We start from the raw sequence: 6000 nt of genomic DNA on the forward strand, positions 1-6000 counted from the left end.
TCATAAATTAAACTAAGCTAGACACTTCAATAGGATGAAATGGTAAAAATCAAGATTTTGGAGAGTTGAAGCCAAGGTTTTACAAGGTTGACAGGTCATGTCACTGAACAAAGAAAAGGCAGAAATCCAACGGTGAAGAAGACGCTTTGAGACCACCCGAGGGATGAAGTCAGGAGACCACTACCCAAATTCCAAGCCAAAAGGAAAGCTCTGCCCACGGTTTTGCCTAGTCATTAATATGGAAATTACAAGGTGTTAACCATGAACTTAAGACTATAAATGGCTTATTTTACTTGAACAAGTTAGGCAAGTTTTTGCCCAGCACGAACTGGCTTTGCCTCCAACATTATCAATAAGTACCTTGCTGCTATTAGAATACAAAACTTTCTCTTAGCAGTCACTTTTTGCAGCGTTTTCGCTTATCAGATTTGGCACCCCAGCGGGACATTTCCATCTGGCTGCATAATCCGTAGGTGATTGGGGACCCCCTGGGCACCCCTAGGTGAGTTTTACCTAGAGGGGCTCCCCCTTCTTCAGTGCCTTTTACAGGGGTGGAAAAGAACTCGCTGCATTTTGCCAAAAGGTATTTCTGTTTTCCTGTCCTGTAACCTAAAGGATAACAAGAGACATCTTGTTGCAGAAGTGAATGGGGGTTGTGAGATATCCTCCCCAGAGTTCATCTTCCTGCTTGTACCTGTATCTGTGTCCTGGTATTAAATTCCTCCAGAAGCAGTAGGCAATGTCCCCTTTAAAAAGGGAATTCTTCCCTGCACGGAGCTAACTCTCTGTACCTCTATCTGTACCTGTAATTCCAGAATCCTGTGTTTCTCTGTGTTTTCTGTATTAGAGAAACTACTCTGTGCTTTAAGTGTTAAAATCCTACAGACGCAGCTCGCAGTGTTTGTTTTTTTTCTGTGGGCTCTTACAGCATTGCTTTTCTCTGTGCAAATTGTTTGCTATTATCTAAGTTTTTGTCTGTGTCTGAGCTGTTTGCCCAGGTTTTAAGTGTGTCTGAGCCAAGCCTTTGTGTGTACCAGTTCTCGTGTGCATTTTAGTTTTGAATAATTTATGTGTGATTAGTAAATGAGACACAGGTAAAAGTTATTGGGTGTCTGAGCTGTCTTGTATACTGTGAAAAAGTAAGTTGAGGTGTTAATTTGTAGTATACATGTGATTAGTGAATGAATAAGATATGATCAGCCACGAGCTGAGTGTGAAGTCTGTGTATGTACTTTATGTTTGTTTTAGAATTAAGCAGTGTTGTGCATTTTAAGAGTTGTGTGTGTGATTTTGGATTTAGAGAAATTACTATATGTTTGAAATAAGTTTTTGTTTATAATCCCACTGACAATGTGGGCTATTGTGTTGTAAATGAGTGGTACCTCTGATAGATTGCCTATAAAAATAGCCCACTGGATAAAGCCTAAAATTAAGATTTGTGTGTGTGGTTACTGTCTTCTGTGTGGTTGTCTTGTTTTTAGACAAGTTGAGAGTTTTGTGTGTATGCCTTATTGTAAAAAAAAAAGAGTTAAGAGTTTTGTGTGAAGTTACTGTTTTCTGAGTTGTTTTATTTGTTTTCAGAAAAGTTACTCAATACCTAAAACATCTAAGATCATATTGTTGAAAGTATTACCCTGCCAAAATGTGGCAGTGTTGAAAAATTAACTGTAAGCATGCCACACTGGACAAGACCTAAAATTAGGATTTGTTTGTTTTGCAATTGTTTATTACATGTAAGTATTTTATACAATAGATGTGGTGGTACTTAAAATTGTAGTAGCAGCTCCAATATAAAAATATAAACATTAGAAAAAAACTGTTGCTGCTTGACACTGGAACTACAGCTTTTGTTTTAAATCAAAAATTGATACTTAAAAGTCATAAATTTGTTCAAGTCACAGGTGTGCAACTGGTCAAACAGAGAAAGCTTTCTTTTGAAACCCCTTAAGTTTAAAATGAGAAAACAAATGAAGTACATCAGTTTTTATGTTTACCAAATTTGTACAAACCCTTATGGGCAAAAATTTGTTAGAAAATCTGGAAGCTGTAAAATTGAATTCAAGAAAAAAGAAAAACAATTGATAACAGCTTTGAGTTTAGCTATGAACTGTGTGAAACCAAAACAGAATAATCAAAATATTAATCAAATTTAGATTAAGTGTATCCTGAGTCTGAGCTACTAACACACCAAGTAAGTCAAAATGGGCAAGCCCCATCTAAATAGAAGTACAACCAGAAGCAAAACCAATAACTGAGAACAAAAAGCAAGTATTAGATTTTAAAAATGTTCTTTTCTGTCTTTCCTTAGCAAAAAGTCAGAAAATATTTGCATTTAAGTAGGAAAGCTTTAATATATTTGCTAAAAAGAAAAAAAAAAAACAACCAAAAACCACACCACTCACAACAGCTACCTTGGACAATGTTACCTCAAAGATTTTAACATCTGAAACAATAGCAGTTGCCACTGGGAGAAAGTATGTTTCTGCAATTTATAAGTAACTTATTAATAACCACTGAAAACCAAGATTTTCTTCTGTAGACTCCAAATTTGCTAAATGAGTACTGAGTCTCTCAACAGGAAAAAGCAACTGATACAGAAGCAATAGTTACCCCTGAGATAAGCAGTTTCTAGAAGATAATGCTCCCCAAGAACAGCAAGAAAAGAAGCAACTGCCAAACACCTGAAGCACAGACAGTGAGAGATCTTTGAGCGTTTCTGGACATGACAGGTTGGTGTGTCAGCAGTGCTGGAGCAGAAAGGTAACCATTGACTGCCACTCTCTCAGTTCCTGAAATGCCAAGCTATCCTGGCTGATAGACTAACTGCAAAACTATTCTATAACCTGTTAAAAGCTGCTAAAGACAACATAGCCTGGACCCCTGCAGCAAATAAGGCCTTTGAGCAGCTAAAGCAAGAACTCCTGAGGGTTCCGGCGTTGGGATTACCTGATGTGAGGAAGCCCTTCTGGCTGTTTTTGCACGAGCAGCAAAGAAAGTCCTGGGGGTCCTGACAGAGCAGCTGGGGCCAGACAAAAAGCCAGCAGCCACTTCTCTAAGCAATTAGATGAAGTGAGCAAAAGCTGGCCCAGCTGCCTGAAAGCAAAGAGCAGCAGTGATCATAAACATAGAAGAAGCCAGGAAATTTCATAAATATTCAAATGACTAACATTGTCAACCAGCTGCGTTCCTAGAAAGTGCATGCACAGCTGAACCTGTTGTACCTGACTGCCTGGAGACCACTAAAGCAGTTTATTCCAGCCATCCAGACCTTAAAGAAGAACCACTCCTGGAAGCAGAAAATTGGTTTCTGCCAGTAGCAGCTTTGTGAAAAAAGGTAAGCAAATGAAATCCTCTGCCTACAGGAACTTCAGCCCAGAAAGACTGATAGCACTCACCTGAGCTCTAGAACTGGCAAAATCAACATCTGGACTGACTTTAAATCTGTCTTTGGCATCGTCCATGCTCATAGAGCATTTTAGAAAGAGGACTTTTAACTGCACAAAGGAAATATGTTGAAAAAATTCTGCAATTGCTAGAAGCACTACAACTCCCATCAGAAGTGGCCATTATGTACTGTAAAAAAACACCAAAGAGGTAACAGTGTTCAAAAAGTAAGTAACATAAAAACTGATGCTAAGGCAAAACAAGGTGCTGAAACTGTCAAGAACAAATAGCAGCCCTAGTACCAGAAGAAATAAAATCTAACAGTCAAATAGTGCATCAAAATCAGATTACAAAAAATATATGAAATAATAATAATAATAATAATAATAATAATGAATAAGTCAGTGCTACCTAAAAAAATTAGTTTAGCATTTTGTGAAAGCTGAGCATAACACACTAAAAATTAGATTTATCATGCCAATATTTAAAAACCTGAGTAGCAAAGCCAAATCTCTTCACAACAATAAAACAAGTTACATTTCAATGTAAAACATGTCTGAGAAACCCAAATACTAGAACCGAAATACAACAAAGAGCAATAAACAAAAAACACCTTTTAAGTGAAATTTAGCAAATTGACTTTTAAGCTCTTAAGAAAGGGGGGAGGAGGGGGGGCAGTTTCTGTTATCTTTCAGTTTTCACAGATACCTTTCCTGAGTGACCAGAAACATTCCTGTGCAAAACTAACAAATCAAGAGAAATTATTAAAATTCTGTTAAATAAAATATTACCTGATTGCAAACTATATTTATGTACCTTTAGTGATTGTGTATGTTAAGAATTTCTCAGGAGACCCTCTTCAAGAAATATGAAATGGACTGTTTAAAGTGTTGCTAACCCCCCTCCCAGCAGTCTGGGTAAAAGAAAAGCCTACCTAGAAAGCTCCTGAGAGAAAAAAATAGACTTCAGAACCTGTGAAACCCACTATCCTCAAATTCACTTGACACAAGTTGTTGAACTTTTCATAAGTATAATGACATTAACACAAGCTTTTATTTTAAAATAGCCGCAGTCTTAAACCTTTATTAAGTATTTTAGTAGTGTGAAATAGCAGTGTAAATATTTTATGTAAGCAGTAGCTGTGTACATGTTAGAATTTGGTTTAATTATATGTTGTATTACTAAAGTAAGAAATGTCGGTTTCGAGCTCCCCGGGTTCCGGCGTGAGAATCACGATGTAACCTCCACGGGAGTATGATCAGTGTTCTGATTTATTCTTTACATTACACACGCACATATCGCATATTCTCTCAGTCTACGAATAGTACAGGAGTATCATTGGCCTATGGCTAGGGCGTGCTACCAGCTGGATTGGTGCTTTTCTCAAAACTATGCCTTTCTGTATCAATGTGTTTACCTGCTTCTCCTGGCAGCTGCCGCATTCTTTCTATTGTTTACTGCTCTTCTTGAAGCAGGCTCAAGGATACAGAGGCCCCGTTTCCCTCTCCATGGCCTGGGCTGTGCACAAAAACTTTCAAGTTCAAATTTCTTCCAACATATTACAATGTACCTGAATTGCAAAACTAGCATAAATTTTAACCTGTTTAAAGAAATGCTAAGACACCTAAACAAAATGACTCAGCACATGCTATGGCAAATTAAACATGATATTAAAAGTATTAAAACTGTCTTAACCAAAGTTAAACAAGTAAAGACCTACCACTGGTGAGACATTTTTATAAGTTATTTGCCCACCGTCTCACAAGTCTTTAAACTCCCTGGTACACTCAATCATAGCGGCAGCAATAATCTTTCTGGCACTGCACAATGTGTAGCTATAATACAAATTAAGCACTAAAGCCAGAACAACAGCAGTGATATTAGCAATGGTACATGTGTATCAAACCCCAATAGGATTAAAACTGAATGAAAGACTTCATATACTTTGAAACACAGCTGGGACTGAAAATCCCTAGTTTTGTGAAATTTCTAATTCTGCTTTTCAAAATGTTGTTTGCACAGCAAAGTCTCTGAACAGCATAAAGTGCTAGAGTCACTTTGTTCTGGTACAAATTGTCCAGTAGTTATAGGAACTAGTGTACTATGGGTTAGAAGTCATAAATTAAACTAAGCTAGACACTTCAATAGGATGAAATGGTAAAAATCAAGATTTTGGAGAGTTGAAGCCAAGGTTTTACAAGGTTGACAGGTCATGTCACTGAACAAAGAAAAGGCAGAAATCCAACGGTGAAGAAGACGCTTTGAGACCACCCGAGGGATGAAGTCAGGAGACCTTTGCCCAGTACGAACTGGCTTTGCCTCCAACATTGTCAATAAATACTTTGCTGCTATTAGAATACAAAACTTTCTCTTAGCAGTCACTTTTTCCAGCATTTTCACTTATCAGGGTGCCTGGCTCAGGAGTCGCCTCCACTGCCTGCTGTGGTCTGTGCGCAGGGCAGTAGGAGCTGGGGACACAAGAGATGGGTGGGGTGAGAAGTGCTGGGCTCCTCCCTGGTGGTGGAGAGGAGGGGAAAGGAGGTACCTGTACGGTGCAATGTACTGGGTGACACAGCCAGCCTCCTTGGCACAGGGCAGGTGGAAGCTCAGGTCACA

This window comes from Pithys albifrons, chromosome 3 (assembly GCF_047495875.1).
Source record: "Pithys albifrons albifrons isolate INPA30051 chromosome 3, PitAlb_v1, whole genome shotgun sequence".
NCBI classification, from domain to species: domain Eukaryota; kingdom Metazoa; phylum Chordata; class Aves; order Passeriformes; family Thamnophilidae; genus Pithys; species Pithys albifrons.